At 39.7% G+C, this 23,261-nt stretch overlaps 1 pseudogene; it reads right to left on the reverse strand.

Moving 5' to 3' along the window:
* Nucleotides 1-12,882: 12,882 nt before the first annotated feature.
* LOC124974134 (transcription factor E2F6-like) lies at nt 12,883-13,670 on the reverse strand (annotated as a pseudogene).
* Nucleotides 13,671-23,261: the final 9,591 nt, after the last annotated feature.

A 23,261-nucleotide genomic window follows, 5' to 3' on the forward strand; every position in this document is an offset into this window, starting at 1 on the left:
CAATTTAGTGCCACTGGTCTCATATTGGGCTGTTTTGGCAATAGCATAAGTTTTCCATTATTATACTTTTGCAATATAGTTTGAAAACAGAAAGTGTGTTCTGGAAAGACCTTTTCTCCAGGTTACTCTTCTTTGTCAAGATTTCTTTGGCTCTTCGGGGTCTTTGTAATTCCACACAAATTTTGCACCAAAATATTCATTGGGCTTTTGAAAGGGATTGCACTAAATCTCAATCTCACTTTGTAAAGTATGGACATGTTTCAATTCATGAACATGGGATATTCAGTTATTTTTGTCTTCAATAAATTTTTAATTGGCTTTAAATTAAGCCTAATGTATAAATATTTTCCTGTGATGACTATGCACATCAGTTTGCCATTTACAACTTTGTTTCCTTCAGGTTTGATGTTATCCTCCTAAGCTTTCTCTAGAAGCTGCATTAATTCAGCTTTGCCTATAGATTATGATCCTCCATTAATTTATGTGCTTGTTGATATGAAATGTGTGAAGAATTTTTCTACAGTACAGTTGATTTTATTTTTATACCCAAATGTTCTTTGCAAATTATTAAAAAATTGAAAAAAATTCTTATGACCCTCTTTACTACCTTTGTTAGAAATCAGATGACTGTGTATATGTAGGCCCTTATGCACCCTCAGATTTCTTTTTATATATCCACTGTAGTTGTACCTACAGAGCATTCTTACAGAATATCTGTAAGTCTTCTTTTTTTTTTTTTTTTTTTTTTTTTTTTTGTTGAGCTGGGGAGCAAACCCAGGCACTGTGCATTCTAAGCACATGTTCTTAAATGTTCTACCATTGAGCTATATTTTCTATAATAGGTTTCAAATAGAATATCATTACTATTTTTCCCCTTTAAAATTTTGTAGTCACACCAGATTCTTTTAATTGTCTTATAAATTCTATCACCACTTCATCAATATCAGTTCATTTTTAAATTTTGATGTGTGTGTGTGCATGTGAGTGTTTGTGTGTGTCTAAATTTGTGTTTTCGTGTGTGTGTTTGCATGTGTGTCTAAATTTTGGGATGAAAAATTGAATCTTGATAATATCAAGTTTCTACTCTATGAACATGGAAAAGTCTTTCTTTATATAACTCTAATCTGCAAAATTTACTGTATAAAATGACAGTGAGTCCAGAAAGTTTGTTAAATTTTTACATGTAGATATATTTCTGCAAGGTGTTTAAGAAGTTATGTACAAAATTTTGTTATCAGTCTATAAAGATGTTTTACTCCTTTCTTTCAAAACTTGTGCCTTTTACATCTTTTTGTGCTTTGTAAAATTTGCTAGAACCTCCTGCATAATAAAAGTGATAATAGTGGACACTTTCTCTTATCAGTCTAAAGGAAAACAATGTTAAATATTTTCTCACTTAATATGATGTTTGCTGACACCTTATCAGAAATGTAAACAGCTTTTCATGACTGTTAAGTTGAGAGAACCTGAGTGGGTGTTGGTGGATGTGTTGTGCACTCCACTGTGTGTTTTAGAGAATGATCCAAGGAATTGGTTCCTGTGTGTGTGGAGAGTGCTGTTGTCTGTCTTCGTGGACTTGGTGTCAATACCATGAATGGTAATAGCCCAGGTCCTGCTCATCTGTGCAGGCGTGACTGTCCAGGGAGCAATACTGTTAAGCCTGGTTGAAAGTTAGTCTTTAGAATTTTTCAAAGAATAAGTTTGCTTCAGGGACCCTGGAACATGTTGCTAAGCAAGGAAAAAGAATGTGTGAAAGAAAACTTTGTGATCAAAGGATCATTTCAACCAGAAACAATCATGACCAGGGCAGATGACTAAATCCACTTAGGGATAGAAAAAGAAATGGGCTAAAAGCTTCTATTTCATCCCAAACAGGTTTGAAATAAGCACCTTCTGACTGTGTCTAGGTGTTTGGTGAGGCAGGAGGGCAGGAGGATTTAACTCTGACCATAGGTGGAAAAACTGAGGCTGAGACATGGACCTTTTCTGACATGATCACATGGGCATGGGTGCTCAGGTGCAGACAGGAGGAGGAGGCAGTCTCTGCAGCTGGTAGCCCAGTTAGCCCATCCCAGCTGCTTTTCATGCTCCTCCCAGTCCACCCTGCTCTCCAGAGCCATATCAGTGCCTGGTCAGGGATTTGGAAAGCTCTGCCACAGGTGGGACCCAGAGGGATCCATGGCAGCTCCCATTGAGCTCCTCTGCCTCCTTTCACTCTGGCTTCCAGTGGGGGATCATGGGATGGTTCTGCACTCCAAAAAGTCTTTTAGGGTTGTTGAGTCCTGTGTCCTGGTACTTCTCCTCTGCTAGCACAGTGATTAAAACTCATTGCTGGTGAAAATCCCTGGCTCTAGTGAGAAGCCCAGGGGTATGATCAAGTTTACAATGGTGATTCTTTTGTTTTATTTCAATCTCAATACCACTGGACAAACGTGCTGACACAGATTTCAGCCACTCTGTCCTTGTATCCAGGGGAAAGAGCCACCCTCACCTGCAGGTTCAGTCTGAGTGTTAGCAGCTACTTAGCCTGGTACCATCAGAAGCCTGGGCAGGCTCCCAGACACCTCATCTATGATGCATCCACCAGTACCAGTGGAATCCCAGCCCAGTTCAGTGACAGTGGGTCAGGACAGCCTTCACCCTCTCCATCACCAGCCTGGAGGCTGAGGACACTGTAGCATACCACTGTTACCAGTATGGTAACTGGTGTCCCACAGTGATTGAACATGTGACAAAAACCTCCTGAGACCACTGGTTTTATTTTGCTCACATCAGCTCACCAGCTGCTTTTTTTTTTTTTTTTTTTTGCATTGGCAGTTGCTGTGGTGCCTACTCAGTTGACTTCTGTCTGGAAAACGTTGTTTCTGAAAAGAGAGTTTGCTGACAAGATTTCAACTGATTCCTGGACTTTTCTTCGATGTAATTGCACAACCAAGTTCAAGAACAACTCCTCCAAGCACATTGGATCAGATCCACATGAGTGGACACTTTTAAAGTTCTACATGATATCCAGTTCAATAAGGCATCACAGCAATCACAATGTTTTGTGCATTGAGATTTACCCAACCAGAGAGTTAATTTAAAAAGTCATCTACAGTCAGTCATGGTGGTACATGCTTTTCTCTGCAGGTTCTTAGGAGGTTGAAGAAGAAAGGTCACAAGTTTGAGGTCATTTTGGGAACCTTAATGAGATCCTGTTAAAACAAAAATAAAAAGAGGGCTAGGGATGTTTCTCCATGGTAGAGCACCCGTGGGTTAAAATTCCACTACTTAAAAATCAAAGCAAAACCTATTATTTGAACATACATTTACAAAACATATTATTGTACAAAACATATTATTTGAAGTACGCAACTGCAAATGAACTTCTTTTACATTCTCATTGAATTGATATTGATTAATTATATACATTTACTGCTATGTGTCATATATGAGCCGACCTCACCAAGCAGTAGAAGGCCCTGGGTTTACAATTCCATACATGCTTTGTGACCTCAGAGACACATAATTCACCCATAGAATTTGTCCTGGAACCTCTGGCAAAGACTACCATTCCTAAATTTATGAACCAAATCAAGTATTGTTGATAGAATAAGAACATATTGTTAAAGTTTTTATGTCTTTAGGATATATTGAAACCACTGGAAATTTTACTCAGTATAAGGTGGAGCAGAAGCAGGCATGCACTCATTCTTGCTACACCATTTGGGAGAGATGAGGTGGATAAAGCTCAGATAGAAGATGTTTGTTTGTCAAGGTCTCTCAACTATTGAGAAGAATCACAGGGAAATTGAAAATCCCAATTCAGGAAAGGATTTTTATTTAATAGATGTAAAGATGGGTCAACTGGAAACATGCAAATGACATCTGAGAGGAACAGGTCCCTGATGTAGGACACAAATACCTGCTTTGGGTACAGTCTTGTTAGTCTTTGCCCAAAGCCTCATTGCTCTTGAAATCTGAGAGTTGTAGTTAGCATTTCACTGTTATATAATTCACACACTGCTCAATTCATAGTTTCAGTTGGACAGTTCAGTGGCTTTTAACATCTTCATAGAGCTGTGTAATCCTCAGAAGAATCAGCAGCAGAACAATATTGTCATGCCAAAAGAAGTCCTGTACCAGTTAGAGTCATTCTCTACATCCCCATCTACCCACCAGACCTATGCAAACACAAATCTACTTTCCATTTCTTTAATTTTGCTTATGTTGAAGTTTCATAAAATTAAATAAGTACTCTGGAATCTTTAGTATCTGGACTCCTTCACCACATGTATCCTTGTGTAGCATCCCTGAGTTCTCCATTTGTATTCATGATCAAATAATATTCCACTGTATGTACAGTCACACTTTGTTTTTCCATTAAGCACTTGATGGATATTTGGGATATTGCTAATTACAGGTTTTTGAATAAGATTGGTATAAACACCAATGTACTTGTTTTGTTTTCCTATGATATGGGGATTTGAACCTAGGGCCTCCCACATGTTAGGCAAATGATCTACCTGAAGAACATAATATAGAGACTTCATACTCAATGTCCAGAGTGCAAATTTTCAAGTGGACAAATGTTTCCACTTCAGGGAAATTAAACCTATGGCTGTGATTTCTGGTGAGTAGATTAAATCTGTTTTACTATTTAAGGAATTTCCAGGCTGCTTTTAAAAGCAGCATGAAGGTATGTAAAAAGAAAAGATATCCTAGTGAATGAACTATGAGAACAGGTAGAATACAACAGGTTGTATGAAAATCAATTTGTGGTAGCTCAGAGGGACTCATTGATTTTTTCTGTTATTTTGTCTATTCTTCACATACCAGGGTCCATGCCATTTCTTCCTGGTAGATGCCAGTTTACTCCAAAAGTTATTGAGAATAGGGAACCAGCTGAGAAGTAGAGGGAGAAGATGGGTCAGGTCAGGAAGAACTGGCTCAAGACACAGGCTAAGGAAAAATATATGGGGAGTTGACATAAAAAATGAGAACTTTCAAGAAAAAAAAAGAGCATTTGTGAAAGATTGCCTTGTCTTTATGCAGTGTGCCTGTCTTTAGTATCCAGAGCTTCTAGATGTCTGAACCAAAATGTTTAATGTAGAATGACCACATCTATTCACTCCTTTTTTAAATCAACTTTTTGTTGACAGTCCTAACTCTTCACATAAAGTAGGAAGACTTTGAAAATGAAAATACTTCATGCTCCTCTTTCTGTCCCTCACTGTATCAGAGCTATGCATCTCACATAAAAAAACTGAATGTGTTTTACTAGGAGAGGGCAACTTTGAGTCCTGACCAAGAAGGGGGAAAATGAGTGGGGCGTAAAAATAGGAAGAACAAATAATCTTTCTCACATGTTGTTGCTGCCTTCAGAGAAGCATGGATAAGCTGGAGAAGCTGAGTTCTTCCTCACTGAGGGAGGGGGCACATCACCTAAAGGCAGGAGGTTATGAGACTCTGCAGCCACAGGTGATGATGCAGTCTGTCCAGGTGCATGGACAGGTAAAGTCCATACTGAATCCTGCTGTTAGGCCCCTGTGCACCCTTAGATATGGGTTCAAGGAGTTTTGCTGCATCTTCCCTCTAAAGTCATCTTTATTTCCTGGAGCACAGGGTGCCTGCACAGCTGGCTGTGGGAGTCTGATGTCTGAAGCTGTCCTGAGGACAAAGCTCAGTCCCATGCAGGAGGGTCCTGATTCCAGAGAGGGTAGGAGGGTCCTTGGTTCATGGACACCTTCCCAGCGATAGACCCTAATGTGCCAGACTATCACACCTGGCTTTATTCTCAGGAGTTGGTGAGCAAACTAGATATCATGTTGTCATCCCAGAAATTACAAAAATAGTTTGTATGTTGTTTTACATATTCCTTTAAATCTAACCTTGAAAGTAATTATATGCACATTTAAATTTTTGTTTAGCCTACGTAAATTGATTTTACAGTTCTAGTCAAGAAAAATATCAGTTAACTTCCACTATGTTTTAAATTAGTATAATGGTGAAATATGCTTCATTTTATTCTCCCTTAACCCAACATTACTTTACATCTGCACAAGAAATTATAATTGGATTGAATTGTATTACATGAATTATATTTGAAGACTTATTCTTTTGTGATTAATGCATTTTATAAATGAATTTCATTGAGTTTAATTAGATACTAAATTTGATGATTTCTACTTTAGGAACAACTTACTAATTTTGGGGGGGCTGGTGTGTGCCTGTGTGAGTGTGTGTGAGTGTGTATGTGTGTGTGTGTTTGTCTGATGGTTCTGGTCACTGGTCACTGGTGGGTCTTAAAGGAAGGAAATTGAGATGTGGGGGAGGTAGGTGGAGGAGCAGAGCATCAGCCCTTCTGGGCTTCATTCCCAGCTCAGCCATGTGCTCACCAAACCTGAGACTCTTTCTCTCCCTGCAGTCTTTAACACCACACACCACAGCTCTTGTTAAGTACTCTGTTCTTTTTCAACTGTCAATCAACAAGGATCAATGAACTGGGGTACATTCTCTAATTGAAGTATGTTTAAGAACTTTGCATTGCACTGTGGCTTCTGGACTGCATGCTTTCTGACTTGGTCATTTCCTTACTTCACATGCATGAACAAAATCAATTTTCATCATTATTTAGATATTCCTGCACTTTTTTCTGGGAGTTTGGTTTGTAGACTTCAATGTTGAAGAATTTTGATTTTTATTTCTTTGAAAACACTTACTCAGATCATTTGGACTTCAGTTTGTTCTTACTACTTGAACATTTAAAAATCATTTCGTTTTTCACCTCATACATATTTTTTGCCTAGAAGTCTGACTTATCCCATTATACTTCAACTTTGTGAACACAGACTAGTTATTCTTTTCTTTTTTACTGACTTGATCAACTGCAGTTCCAATGGTTGTTGCTGTTGCCCTAAATACCAGCTCTTTTTTCAATGGCACATATAGAGTTTTATTTTTCTTACATATCCACAGAGTGATTCCACTGCCTTTTTCCCCTCTTTACCATTCTTACTTCCTAGACACTAAAGTGAGCTTCCCACAGTGAATTTCCTCAGGGGGAGCCTGCCAGGACCAACTAGGGAAAGTCCTGTTGTTTTTCTAGTGAATAGGATTTTCTAAATTAATATCATATATAAAATTCTAGTGCTAAAATTCTTTGTCAATTACCTTTACCTGATACAAAAAAAGGAATTGTTGAAATATCAAATGTTGGACTTTTTAAAGAATGCATGAGCTGGAAGATTTGAAATATAGACATTTTCAAAATACCACTGGAAATCCAAACTGAAATAAAAATTTCTTAATTTTCCTTTAGGTTTAAAATTTTAGACTGTGTGTAGATGGTAGGAAACCCTGAATCAGAGGAATTCTGAATCTGAAGGGAAGTTTCCACAAGCCATTGAGATGCATAAAACAGTTGTAAATCTTGAGGCACATGCTCTGGCCATGCCCTTATGAAATGAGGGAAGTGCCAGTCAAGCACAGGGAAAATGAGTTAAAATGTGCACCTCCACCCTAGCTCTATCTCCAAGATGGCCCTGATACAGCTCTGGTGTAAATACTGGTCCCCCAGTCAATGCAGGGTTCACCTTCAAGACAGCCCTCATTGTCCCTTGAATGTGCCACTCCTTCCTCAATAATCCTCCATCTATGCCTTTGTCTGACTCAGGCTGAAATTCTTTTCCATCATGTATGCCAAGACCCCTACTGGTAGTGAGGCGAGTTCCCCCTCTCCTCTGTAAACCCCTAGGACCCTTGTCCAGAGACATCTCCTATCCCACAACAGTACTATATTGTCTTTAAAAATGTTTGCAAACAATATATAAAAGCATTTTGCTTACAACAGCACTTCAAAGTGAATCTGATTTGTACATTCTGGCAGTGGTGGTGGAGCTTGCATTAGGAGGAAGTCTTCACACTCCAGATACAATATATATACCCCAATGTCACACCCCAATTCCAATCTCCTCCAGCCAAACCCTACCACTTCAATCAATTGCATCAGAAATTAATTCACTGATCAGGTTAAGACTCTCAAAAGCCCAATCATTTCTTCTCTGAACCTTATTACATTGTCTCACACATTTGCTTTTAGGGGACACCTCACAACTAAACCATAATAAGACCTAAGTGACCAAGCATGCTAGAAGATGCTTCCATCTCTGGGAAGATTGCCTGGTCTTTGTATTTCTCTTACTACCACCATATTTGCACAATGGTCCTTGATCAGTGTTGGAAGCAGGGATGGGAATCATGACAGGAGTCACGTCTCACAAATACCACCTCTGGTGCTGCTGAAACTATTGCCATTTCTGCATATCTTATTACTCAGCAGCAGAACCAAATATCACCAGCCACCTGTGGAAATTGGAGTTTCATATCATTGTGCCATGGACTGCTGTGGTGCATTTCTACTGGATTATGCCTGTGCTGTGGGTTTTTGTCTTTCCTGACCATGGCACTCTGAGGAGCATCAGTATCCAGGCCCTAAAGAGGGTAGGGTTTACTGAGGCAGGAATCTTCACAACAGGATCTATGGTTTTGTGTAGGACAAGGAACAGTAAGTGCATGATCATGGCTACCACTAGTCCTCCAACCACAGCCTCACCCAAAACCTACTTGGCGATGACCTTCTGGAGACTGTAGAAATCTCCTTCAAGATGTGCTTCTTTACCATTATGACAAAGATAACATGAATGTATTATTTAGGAAGCTAAGAGGCATATGACTTTCTCATGTGACTATAGAACTAGTTAGTTAACAGGCCCTGATCCCAGGAGCAAAACTTCTCACTGGGAATACTATAGAACACCTTAACATATATACTAAATTTTTATTAACTTGGATCTTTCAAGATTGTAGAGAATCATACATCAAAATAACTCATTGTGCCAAATTGTGTAATAAATCTATAATACATAGGTCTCTGCTCCTCTTTTGGTGATTGAGAGGTGTGGGTGTGGGAGAACCTCAGGACAAAAAAGAAACTCTTCTCTTCATCAAATTGACCTCCATAGTATCTGCTGTCTGGAGAAGGCTCCTGTGCTGGTGAGCCTTGGACACCTTCCCTTAACCCTTCTGTTTCCTTGTCTTCAGTCCCTGTGTTAGTGGCCAGAATGAGTCACAGGTGCAATGTGCTGAACATCTGTTGCCATATCAGACTCCAGACCTGAGCCAGGGACCAAGATCCTGGCACAGTCTCACCTATTGTGTCACATAATTGTCATCCTCCTGGTCCACCTCCAAGTTGGTCTATTTTTGATTTAAAAAATAATCTAAGAAACTTGACTTCAAATTAAAAAAAACTAAGAAGATCTCTCATGGGCAGGTAACACTAGTCACACATGAACTTGGAGACTTGGGACTTCTAAAGGGAGGATGGAAGTCTGAGCAGGGGTGCTCAGGGGTCCAGGATAGGACACTCCCTTCCTTAGCACTCTGGAGAGGCTTAGGAAAGAGGCACAGGGTCCAGTGATGACTGGAGCTTCAACACCTCTGGGGCCTCTCCTGATGCACTCCATGGGACTTGGCTAACCTCCCCAAATGCTGAGTGTGGCCCTGGGCCTGATATTCCTTAGGAGCTGCTGAGGGTCTCCCAGGGGCTCTTGGAGGGTTTGAAGTTGGAAGCATGGAGCAGGGTTGGAAGCTCTAGATGAGAAAGCCTCTAAATGAGGAAGCCTAGCCTGCCCCTACCTTAACCCTGTGACCTTCAGAGACACTAGGTTCATTCTCTGTTGCCAAAACCACATCTTTGGTATCTCATATTGGTCCCACAGCCTAGATGTCAACTGCCTGAGACAACAATGTGTTTGAATTCCTGATGAATTGTTAATTCTTTGTCCTTAAGCAGTTGGGCAATTTCTTAGAAGAGGGATCTCTTGAATTTCTTACATAATCTCTTCTACTGATGAAGGAAGGGTAAGAGTTTCATGAATAGGGGAGAAAAGATCCATGGTCAACATTTGGGGACTCCAGACTACAAAACCTGCATGTTGGTGCACCACAGACCTGACATTAGAGAGCAAACACATCAGACAATAAATAATCTCAGGAATCTGGTATGAAAGCCCTAGGACAGGAGCAGTGATCCTGTCCTGTGGTGGTCACTAAGGCTCTGGAACTCTGCCCTGCATTCAGGATCATAGGTCTGCTAGGGTTCTGCACATGATCTGTGTTTCTCCAAATGCAAACTCAGACACATTATCTGATCTACTTTTAGTTCTGAAATAACCACAACCTGACAAGGAGAGCCCTCCCCCTGGATTCATGGAATGGAATCAGAATTCAGGTCAGCTGTGGACTAGGCTGAAGGGAGGAAAAGAACCCCTGCTCTGAGGAAGTCCCAGGTGAGCAGTGAAAAAGGATTGTTCTTGTGAATTCAAAAGATGGTACAGAACACACAGAGAGCCCATTCAGAGATTGTAACCAGATTCTGGATATCTCCATGGTGGGGGGAAGAGAGTGGAAGGGAAGATGGGTTGTAATTGCCATGCTCTCCACCTCTTCTGAACTTTCAGGAAGGAGTCGGTAACTGTTCTGTGCACAGGGACCCAGGGTGGGCTGAGCTTCAATCTTCACTGCAATCATGAGAGGAAAAAAAACTTGCTTCTAAAATTATTCTGAGTTCTTCCAAAAAGACACTTATGAAAAACCTGCCTGGTCTTAGGCCTGCTCTTCTAGGGAAGAGAGGAACAATCCTGTGCCTGAGTGAGTGCTAGGGAGAGACAGAGGCATGAAAGGCAGAATTATAATGGTTCCATTATCCCCTGGACTTGTGGTCCAGCAAAGTCAATGTCTAAAGAATCATGCACTAGTCAGATCACAGATTCTACCTTCCACCTTCCTTAATTCTTTTTTTGTTTGTTTGTTTGTTTGTTTTCTGTTTTTGTTTTTTGGAGTGGCAGAGCTACTTCATTTATGTAACACATTTACAATTTACATAAGATTTTTGCTGACATGATTTCACTTTTCCCTCAGAACAATGTATAGGGCAGAACACTCATCACATTTCACAAGTCATTGCTTACCTTTGGCAATGCTTCCTTTGTTTGGGACAATATCTCCTTTAGTTTTTTCCCCCATTCCTTCTTCTGTATTCCCCTTAAAATAGCTATTCTTGGGCCTCTCCTCTTCTACGTTCTTCTTAGATGCCCTCTTCTACTCCCATGATGAAAAGATCACACATCAACTAATATCTGCCCAATGTGCTACACAGAGCTCAGTTCCTTCCAAGAGCAACTGACCTAAACACATGTAACTTCCTACCTGGGCTCTCACTTTCACGTCCAAACTTAGTTTTTATCTCACCATTGCTGTTCCTCCAACAAACCCAGTGACCACTATCCCCTGTAGCTTTTCTTTAGCTTATGTCAAAAGACAACTTTATGTCTAAAACAGAAGGAGATGCCTCAAGGCTAACCATCCCATTTACTAGCATAAAGAAATTAAAAAGCAGGGACTGTGGAGGAGTAGCTGGTGTCCAGCAGAGAATAGGACTGGCAAAATCTACTGAGCTCAGAATATGTGAATCCATTATTTGGTAATATTTTGATTTTGGATCCACACTGTAAGTCTTTTTATACAAGGTCTTAATTTTAAGTTACTTCAATTTTTTCATTGAAAGCAAGAGAGGCTTCAAATGATGCTCACATGAAACCTGTGTGGCAGACAAGCCATGTTTTATCAGTCTCCTTCTGCAGTCATGCACTCCCTGATTTGTCCGACACTCACTGAGCACTCCCAGTGGGCCAGCATGGTGCAAGGTGCTGGGATATAACAACGATCATAATGAAGTCCTCAAGGCATCACAGTCTAATGGTAAACTACTGAGTAAACTGAGGCACAGAGTAGTAAATGACTTACCCACTGAGGTAGAAATAGCTAGGTCTTGGGAAGGGGGGACTAGAGCTGGAGAGAGGGCAGGATACAACTCAAGGTAAGTAAAACCCCTCCAACTGAGGAGGGAGGTTGCACACAGACACATATTACAAAATCTGCTCACAAAAAGCTTAACACAGTTTCCAATTTCACATTACTGAATTCATGTCTCAGTGAAATAGGCTACTCCATGATGGCATTTCTATGCTTTCCCCCAAGGATTTGGGACATGCCTCCAATCTGCTGGGACACAAAAACTCTGTAGGCAGCTCAACATCAAGAAGCATCTGACTCCAATTTTAGTGCTAGGTACCACATTAAAATACTTGAATTAGTATTATGAACTTAAATGTATAGCACACTGTGTTTCTTCTACATGTAGAAGTTTGGAAAAACTCTCTTCTAACCCTCATCCAGAGGATACTAATAAGTTATAGGTTTCAAAGAAATTAGAGCATCTGTCTGTTACTTTTCATATATACATTATTTTGTCTGTACAAGGGTGAAAAGTGTCACTTAGACATATTTCATAAGTAATCTAAACATTATACAGATATATACAAAAACATCACATTTAGATCTGTGTGTACACCTAGCCAATGTACAACACTTAACTGCAAACATGAACCAGTGTAAGGCAATTATTTTTATGATATACCACATGATCCTTTAAGGAAGGCAGAGTCCATGAAGAACTGTCCATGCCAGGCATGACCATCTGTTTCGTGATACTCTTTGTGATGAAGTTATTTTAGGAGGCAAAATGTCTATTTCACTGACAAAATGCAGTGAACAATCATTAAAAAAGTTGTTTTTTGAATGCAGAAACCATAATTACCCAGTAATCTAATTGGGGAGCTACTTGAAGACACTACTAGCCTTAATGCTGCTGACTGATAATGAGAGCACTTCCTGGATGGCTTATTGCTCTGAAATTCAAACTGGTGCATAATCCATCCACACAGGATGTTCCAAAATGAAAAGGAAAAAAAATTTCAATCCATCAATCCTCAAATGCTATCAGTTGATCACTTCAATCACATCTTCACTTTGCTGAGGAGGATTTTCTCCTTTCTCTGGGTGTTATGGATGCTTGCTTTTATATGAAGAGGTCCCTACCCTGTCTGATTTTTTTCCATTTGAATGGTTCTGCTCCACTTCACACAAATACACATCAATGGGTCCCCTGGTGTTCCTTATGTGTACCGTGATAGAGTCCACTTAATCTGCTCTGAAAGCAGAAATTTTAAAAAGGCATATACTTAAAGGATATATTTTATTTTCTTTATCATCTGTTAATTAAAATAACTGTTGATCACAATCCTTGATTAACTCATCCAAAGCATCTTCCATTGCTAAAAGTCTGAAATTTCCTCTTGCAGCTTCTTTTGTTGGGGCACTGTTCCAAAATTGTTAAGATCAGATCCTATACATTGAATATGGTTCTTAGATTTTTTTCAATGAGGTCAATTCCATCTAGGACATTGGTAATGTCATAGACCCTCCGTTTTCATACTCCCAGTTTTGTTGCAACCTTGTTTAAGTCGAGAATGCCCCCAGGGGCAGATCTGACGAGATCCATAAATTTTTGAGTTAAATAAACCAGTGATACATGAAAACGAGGTCTCTTCACTTTTAGAGCTTTTCTCATGGACATATATTGTACATTATCTTCAAAATTAATTCTTATTTTCAATGGCAGCAGGCTCTCCACGTTGATGGGGGTAGTGGCAGCGGCAGCGCACCATCTCCTCCGCTGGTTCCACGAGAAAGCTGGGCAGTCTCCTCACTGGTCGCTGCTGACTCATGCTGCCCAGAGGGCAGCCCGCGCCCCTCTCACCCGCGAGCGCTCTTGCCTTCTGCGGGGGGGGGCTAGAGCACCAACCCCAACATGATGGTTTCTCTGTGCCTGGCGCGGAGCCGGCCCACAGCTTGCTGGGGAGTGCCGCCTGTTTTGGCCACCCCACACGCCACAGCCCCACCAGCCTGTGAACTCCCGCCGCCGCCCGAGTGGAGGAGGGCGACCCCTCCTTCATTCTTTTTACATCCCAAGCATGAGATGTTCCTTTTTCTATTAATTCCTCCCTGACCCTAGGATCAAAGTTTAAGAATTGTCATTTGGAAACACAAGAAGACTTTCCTGGATCAGGAAAAGATAGGTATATCACTCCTCACAGGAGAGTACACTGGTTCTGTCCTGTGTATTCCAGGCAAACACATTCAGCTCTGGCAAATCTGCATTACCCTGATCTTATCTGGCTCAGTGGGGACACCTTGCCTTTGCTGCGTGAAAGATGAGTAAGCTCCACAGCTGTGCCAGGTAACCCAAATCTGCTTATTTGCATGCACCCAGAGCATGGCCCGTGCCCTGAAAATATCTTAGAAGGCCGGTTCCATCCTGTGCAGGAGTCTGTCTGTCAGGACAGAGAATGGATACGAGGTTCCCCACACAGCTTTTGGGGAACCTGCTTCTCTCCCTCCCAGGTAAGGAGGGAAAAATCTGGGGATTTGCTCAACCAAAAGTAGTCAGTGACATGCCCTAGAGTATAGTTGTGTGAAAATTTATTTTTTTTTTATTTTTTGGATGTATCAAGTGTGTGTGTTTGTGTGTGTGTGCTTTGCTTTATTTATTTTGATTCATTGTAAACAAATGGGGTACAGCTTCTGTTTCTCTGGTTGTACATGAAGTACAGTTGTACCATTTGTGTATTTATACATGGATGTAGGGTAATGATGTTCATCTCATTCTGTTATTTTTCCCTCCCCCACTCATCTTTTTCCTCTACACAATCCATCTTTTCTCCATTCTTGCCTCCTTCCAACCCCCCATTATGTATCATTGTCCATTTATCAGAGAGACCATTTGTCCTTTGGTTTTTTGGGATTGGTTTATCTCACTTAGTATGATATTCTCCAACTCCAATCATTTACCTGCAAATGCCATAATTTTATTCTTATTTATGACTGAGTAATATTTCATTGTGTGTATACCACCATTCCTATATCCATTCATCAGTTGAAAGGCATCTAGTTTGGTTTCATGATCTAGCTATGGTGAATTGAGCAGTTATGAACATTGATGTGGCTGCATCACTGTAGTATGCTGATTTTAAGTTCTTTGGGTATAGACCAAGGATTAGGATAGGTGGTTAAAATGATCATTTCATTCCAAGATTTCTAAAAATCTCCACACTGCTTTCCAGAGTGGTTGCACTAATTTGCAACCCCACCAGCAACGTATGAGTGTACCTTTGTTCCCACATCCTCGCCAACACTTATTGTTGCTTGTATTCTTGATAATTGCCATTCTTATTGGGGTGAGATTGAATTTTAGGGTAGTTTTCATTTGCTTTTCTCTTATTAATAGAGATGTTGAACTTTTTTTCATATATCAGTTGATTGTAGATCTTCTGTGAAATATCTGCTCATTTCTTTAGCCCATTTATTGATTGGGTTATTCTTGGTGTAAAGATTTTTGTGTTATTTCTAGATTCTAGAGATTAGTGCTCTATCTGACAAACATGTGACACTTTCTCCCACTCTGTAGGTTCTTTCTTTGCATTGCTGATAGTTTCCTTTGCTGAGAAAAAGCTTTTTAGTTTGAATATATCTCCCAATTATTGATTCCTGCTTTTATTTCTTGTGCTTTGGGAGTCATATTAAGAAAGTCTGCTCCTAAGCCAACATGATGAAGATTTGGATCTTATTTTTCTTCTATAAGGTGCAGTCTCTGGTCTGATTTCAAGATCCTTCATCCATTTTGAGTTGAGTTTTGTGCTGGGTGAGAGATAGGGTTTTAGTTTTATTTTGTGTATATGGATTTCCAGTTTTTCCAGCACCATTTTTTGAATAGAGTATCATTTCTCCATTGTATGTTTTTAGCACTTTGTCTAGTGTGAGAAAATTGTAATTAGTTGGGTTTTTCTCTGTGTCCTCTATTCTGTACCATAATCTACCTATCTGTTTTGGTGTCAATACCATGCTGTTTTTGTTAATATTGCTCTGTGGTATAGTTGAAGTTCTGGTATTGTCAGACCCCCTACTTCACTCTTCCTGCTAAAAATTGCTTTAGCTATTCTAGGTCTCTTATTCTTCCAAATAAATATCATGATTGCTTGCTTTGTTTCTATGAGGTCCATAATTGGAATTTTACTTGGAATTGAAATGAATTTATATATAACTTTTGGTAGTATGGCCATTTTGACCATAGTGCCGTGAGAATTGAGGCAGAAGATGGTTCCTAAGGTTCTGGGAGTTTACTACATGTAATTGTTGTTTCTGATGTTAGGTGTGAGATGTGATATCCAGATGACCCAGTCCCCTTTTTCCCTGTCAGCATCTCGAGGGCCACTCAGAGCATTATACATATTTTAGATCAGTATCAGCAGAAAACAGGGCAATCTCCTAAGCTCCTCATTTAGGCTGCAAATAGTTTGCAAAATATGGTTCCACTGAGGTTCATTGGCAGTAAATTTGCCACAGACTTCAACCTCACCATAAAAGCCTGGATGCTGAAAAAGTTGCCAATTGTTACTGTCAACAAAACTAGAATTACCTTCCCAGTGATTCAAGCCATAACACCAACCTCCCAGGGAAGCAGAAGTGTGAGACTGGGCTGCTCCGACTGCTCATCCTGTTGCTTCCACCTGCTGAGAGCACTTCTCAGGGGCAGCCAGGCTCTGAGGTCACTGGGAGCATTTTCTATGAGGGAGAGGGAATGTCCTCTGCCCAGTGGTCCTCTTCCTCCTCCTCAGTACCAGCAGCAGAGAGGGGACAAGAATCATCCTGTTCTAATTCAGGACAGAGCTTGCCTGTGTGTTATTATATCATGATGGTGTTATGGACACTGTGTGGTGTCAGCTTGGGTGGAGGGAGAGAAGCTTGGAGTGGTAGAGTGTTAGTAAAGCATGTTCAGAAAATTGGTGTGATGTTCAGGGTACTGAGTGAGGAAATCCCTCTTTGAGTGTACATGGCTGGGCTAGGTGGACTGTAGGAGAAACAGAGGACACTCATCTTTTGTATTCCCACATGCTCACCCTCCCTAAGAAGATACATTTCTCCTCTCACCATGCATGGGCATCAACCCCAAGTCTTTTGACCTTTTCACCTGTATGTGCACCTGTTGACCTCTCTGCAGACATGTAGACATTAAACTGGGAATGTGTTATGGTCTGTCTCCCTCTGAGTTTTCTGAGTTTTTGGACTGAGATGCAAATGGTTTTGTCAGATTATCAGGTCTTGCAAAAAGCACAGTGGGAAGTTAAGGGACAAGGTCCTTTTGGAGGGGCTATGCCCAGACATTGAAAAATGAGAAAGAATTTAAAGTAAGTACTTTCCAAATGAATTTCCCATTTTAATGTCATTATGGATCAGGGACTATCAATAATTAGCATGAACAAATGCACAGACTGTAGATAGTCATCTTACACTATTCCATTTAGGTTCATGAACCAATGTTCTGAAATCCTGCTTCAATTTTAATAGTATCAACTTCATCACATCCAGTTCATGTGACCACTGGCACTTGTGACCATTCAATTCACAAAGAAGGCAGATCACAGTTGATCTCTAATATTATATCCACACCATGGGACCAGACTGATACCCAACTTTCACGTGGCCACAGTGGCCCTGAGGGAAGGTTGTGAGGGATTCTTGTGTGTGCCTTTACTTTCATTCTTGTGTCTGCCAGGAATATGTGAAGATTTTCAGAGAGCTTTAATATGTGCTAGAATGTTCTCATATAATACACCATTGGACCAAGCAACTGACATAGAAAAATAAAAACCTGAGTGAACTTGACCATTATGTCATTATGTATGCAGGTCCAGCTGCATTAAAAAAAGGAGACTTCCATGTAGAACTAATTGGAACAAATAAAATTAAAAATTTTCCAAAAGAGGAGAAACAACAGGAATCAAGCTACTTTGGTACTCAGCCTTGTGAAGTTGATTCCTTGTCCTGCTGGGCATGGTGAAGGCTCAGAAGCACTAACCCTGTGTAGATCTGGTTCTCCCACAAAGAGAATATAAGTTCTTAAGAAACAAGAAGTATATTGTGCCTACTGAGCCCCTTGGAATCTTCTGTTTATATACACTCAGCTTTGAGATTCTCTGGACTACAGTATTTGAACCAAAGGATTGCTGTGGTCACTATTCCATTAAACTGGGTGAAATGATGTGCACATGGTAACTACAGATCATTAGTACATTGGAATAATTTTGAAGAAATAGTGCTGATGTTTGGGTTAGGTTCATACATCCTGGTGATTAATGGCGCATAGGAATCTGTCTACATATTTTAAGAAAATGACTGGAAATGTATCAATTCTATAAGAGCTTCTGGAATGTTTCTCCTGATGATATTGCCACTTGTGAAAGCTGGTAGAATACTTGAGCAGGTATCAGTATGAAGTTTCAGGTGATGCAGGAATTGGGCAGCACAGGTCCAGGCAACCTCATGAGGCACAGGGAATGTGACCTGCGCAGTGAGACTTGGAGATGTCAACTCCAGTCACTGCCTCCTTCTCAGACTGAGGATTGAGAAACATGGGGTACAGTCACTTCCTTTATGCTCACTGTGATGTCATAGTGTCACCTGGATATGTGTGAAGCCAATCTTGGCTGCTTAAGCAAAAAGGTGATCATGGCCATGAATTAGGATCAGAAGCCTGTAGGAGCAGGTTCAGGCTCCTTCCAGTCCTAACCCCCTCACTTCAAATGCCCTGCTTGTTCTAAGATCAGGAAACACAAGGAACATGTTATGTAGCTGAAGAATTTGTGAAGTTCTGAGCTCCTGTGCTCCACCTGTTCTTTCAACAGCAGCCCAACACCAGGAAGACACAAGCTCTGACACTTTCACCTCAGGGGATCCTCCTGCCTTTATCTCAGGCAAACCATGATTGAAACCTATTACAGAGTGCAAGTGGTACAATATTTTTAAATATTAAAAAAAGAAAATAACAAGTTGGGTATATAGCTTAGTTTGTAGAGTGCTTGCCTTGTAAGCACAAGGCCCTGAGTTCATTCCCCAGCACAGCAAAATAATAATAACAACAATAATAACAAAAACAAAAGGTGTCAGGAAGGTACTAGGTGTTATATGGCAAAGAAAACATGGCAATGCTAATATCATGCCTGAAGGAGGTGTGAACTCCAAGGATGATGACAGCAGTTTGTATGTTGAACATGGTAAGTTTATTTAACATTGACTGAATGCCTTGTGCACTTAAATAACACAGTCTTTCTGATATAACAAGACTTCTCCTTACACTGTACTCTCAACAGAATGTGAAACTGCTATACCACACTTGGAGTATTTTCTGCTTAATAATAAAATTGAAGTCACCCAGTATGTAGAATTAAACAAGTGTTACCTCTGTGGCTAGGAACAGACTTGCTCCAAAAATAGATGAAAACTCTAGAAATACATTATCCATGGGCCATCTACACCAGAATCTAACTAGATCTCTAATTCTAGAAGATGAAATAATTTAAATTACCATTCAACAATGGGTATTAATATTGTAGCAAACAATGTGTGTAAAATGTTAATGTTGTAGCAAACCCTGTACCATGCTTTAGGGAGGAAGAGGGTACACATTTGGAATGTACCCACTCTTTATGGGTTACAAGCAGTAGCAATACATGTACACAAGGACTTAATAATATGCTAAAAGTGTTAAATGGAGACACAACCAGAAATATTCTGAAGGTGAAGGTTGGTTGCCCCCTGGGGTATGTGAACCCCAGGAAGAAAAGAGCTGCTAGCTTGATTATTTGAAGTTCAACTATTCTCATATCACTGGTACAATTTATTAGCAAAGAACATATTAGTAGCCTTATTAACAAAGCAGTAGTGGCTTTGGATATAGCTCAGTTGATAGAGTGCATACCTCCCATGTATAAGGCCCTGGATTCAATCCCCAGCACAACAAAAGAGAAAAAAAAACTGTATTTAACATTAATTCAGTAGAAATCTAGTTGTGAGGAAATTGGCATAGCAGAAGAGAAAAAGAAAATATATGAAGAAAGGCAAGTCAAAGCAGTTTTATTAGCTCTTGCCCTCAGTAATCTTAATCATTGTTGGCATGTGACTTTTTGAGATAAGAATGGATAATTTTCTAACAGAGGATACCTGTTGATAAATGCTTAAAATTTTTCCAAGAAACTAAGTTAAACTCCCTTTTTCTTTCCAAAAGAAAGGGCGTATTTGTGTAATGTAGCAGTTAAAGTCAAATTCAGGGGAGCATGGATGCTTTGGCTTAGCAAGGATCATATTGTATTTTCAGATCATTTTATTGCCAACCACTGTCTTTCTGTTGGTGTTCAGGATTCTGCTACCCTGGGTCCAGTGAGGAAAGGGAAGTAATAAGAACAGAGAATGTTTAATGTAAAGAATTATTATCACAGGCTGTTGCCTAGAAAGAAGTAAAGAAAACTATAAAAAATAATCATAATTGATGCCAGAGCACCCTATGCTTGTAGGACTGTGATTGAGTAAACACACAAAGAGCCCACGCAGGGTTTGTGATGCAGGCCTCATCAGAGAAGATTGTCTGTGACTCACTGGACAACAGAGAAAGTGTGTTGATGAGATTTGTTAGAACATTACACTCACTGGTACCAAAGACACATGTTTATAGGAGGTATTTCAGCAGTACATTGTTCTACAGACTTGTAGACTCAGAAGGGAGGGTGCAAAGGAAGCTGTTGGCTGTGGTGCAGAGCAGGACCCTAGTGCTGAAGACACCTGCCAAGCAGTGCCCTAGATGAAAGCAGAAATTTTCTCTCCTTCAGTGTCTCTGGTGACGTCTGCTGAACATTATCTATCAGTTGACATTGGTACGGAAACTAGAATAGTTTTTTCTTTGTACCTATTCCCTGGTTTAATCACAGCAGCAAATTGCTGTTCTAGGGTTTTACTGAAGTACACGTTCACAACTTTTGCACCCTCTGCCATCCAGAAGCATCTTCTTGGAAGTGAAGTGTCGGTAGACTCCTTTGATCTTAGAGTCCACTCCTGCCTTTGTTGTTCCCATTTAGCTGAGCATGGTCATTTCCCTGCTCTGTACCCTCTCACATTTTTAAATGTACAAAGAGAATCCTAGTCCTGGCCAAATTTGGGAGTATATTTTTCTTACAAATACAGTGATAAGATTAATGACTCTTTTTTATTAGCCTTAGGAAGTATTCCAAAGTTCCTTTGGCATATTTTACCATTAGGTTTTTGTTCTTGTTTTATAAACACCAGACCTAAATAATCACTTCTCATAGCTTTTACTGTATGATGTGTTTAAAATCAGCCAGGATGGATACAGCCATGAATTCTGTCAGTATGTCCTTCAGTGAGTAGTTTTGTCCAATGAAAACATAAATGAGGTTATTTCAGGCTTTTCTTCTTTGTAATTTTTTTCTTGACTTCTTTTACACAAATATTAAAGTGCTGTAATTTTTTTGTGCTTATAGTCACAGGAAATTTTATGTATGCAGATGTTTTCAAAGTTTTATGATGGGGTTGAATTGTCAGTAATATAGTGTGATGTTTTTGAGTAGCTCTCATTTTGTTGCTGTTTCCACCATAACTTAACAACCAGAATTCAGAAGCAAAAATAGTTCATGTAACCTTATGTCATCTGAGTTTTATAGATCAAGGAAATGATTTGGACAAGATTAGTGTACATTCCTCAGTTATTTTCAGGTTGTTACTCTGAAAACATTTTTAAAATCTCTTGGTCATTTTACCAGTATTTTTGTATTCTTTATATTTACAGTACTTATAAAACTTGTTTAAAATATTTGGTGTTCTCTGAAATTTACTGTGGTTTAACACTGTATGAATAATTCAGAAGAGAATCTGTTGACTCTCTTTCTTCCTGCTCTGTATTTCTGTATCTGTCTATACATTTTCATGTTAATAATTTCTCTAGTTAGCCTGAGTACACTGAAATATCAACTCTTCCAATTTTACTGGGGACTCAGATATCTCTACCAAGTTCTTTGCTCCCCAATGTACAGTGCTATCCAAACCATTGAAAATTGCAAGTTTCACTACCTTTGTATCAGGAGTTTATCCTGTCTCACTATTGTATTCCTTATTAACATCTTCTGATTTTGAACCCTTGAAGTACTTAGCTTACCAATTTTCCCCCTCCATTCCTTCTTACATTTTAGTGTGATTTCACTAACTAAATTGTAAGCCCCTTAACACTTTTTTTTTCTTTTCATCAATAAAATATGTTCTTCTGTATATTTAATTTAATTAATTTATTTTGTTCTACTGGGAAGTGAACTTAGGGGTGCTATACCACTAAGTATGTCCTCAGTCTTTTTAGTGTCTAGGAAGTAAGAATGGTAAAGAGGGGAAAAAGACAGTGGAATCACTCTGTGGGTATGTAAGAAAAATAAAACTCTATATGTGAACTTGTGATTGCCCTCTATCAACCTTCCAAGTCACAGGATTATAGCCATGTGCCAAACTGCCCCCAACTCTTCATAATTTTAAATGACTTGGAAACTAAATTGTTTATTAGCAGGGGTCTTGAATAATCTCAGTTTTAAGGTATTCTGCTAAGTGAAAAAAATATGTAGGTGAATAGTATTTAGAGTTATACCTTGAAATATTTTTTTTGGTACTGGGAATTGAACCCAGGAGTGCTCTACAAGTGAACTACACCCTCTTTTTAAAATTTGGTGTTCTTGTTAAATTGTCCAGACTGGCCTCCAAGTTAAAACCCTTCTTCCTCAGCCTCCCAATAATTGATATTTTGTGGGTATCACCATTCCCTGAATGTCCAAATAATATTTTAATCATCCTTGGGACAGGAGCTAACAGTATAACTGAAAATATCTCATTAGTCCCATAGACTCTAAGGCCTAAGGTTAAAATTAACTAGAAAACATTAAAGAAATAGGATATACATAGACCTTCCCCCCCTTTTTTTTCTTGGTTATGGTATTGAGCCCAAACCCCTTTAACACTGAATCCCATACCCAGCCCATTTAATTTTAAAACAGAGTGTCACTAAGTTGCTGAGGCTGGCCTCGAGTTTGTTCCTCCTGTCTCAGGCTCCTAATGTACTAGGGTTATTTACTTGTGCCATCACATTCCTACCTTGAAAAGGCCAGTGAATGGGAACCTGAAAAATCACTTTTTTAAAAGGTGATAGATGATAAACTCAAAGTGTTTATGAGCCTCCAGGGGACTCAAATTATATTTTGAAACCCTGACAGCTCATGTGACAGTTTTTGGAGATAGGTCTTCTGAAGAAGTAGAAAGTAAAATAAGGCCAGAAAGCTGGGGTCATGACCCAATGGTATTACTAAGTGTTCTTTCATAAAGAGACATCAGAGAGTTCAGTCATACTTTGAGGTGCATGTGTACTAACAAGGTCAGTTGAG

The sequence above is a fragment of the Sciurus carolinensis genome, unplaced genomic scaffold (genome assembly GCF_902686445.1).
Source record: "Sciurus carolinensis unplaced genomic scaffold, mSciCar1.2, whole genome shotgun sequence".
NCBI lineage: Eukaryota > Metazoa > Chordata > Mammalia > Rodentia > Sciuridae > Sciurus > Sciurus carolinensis.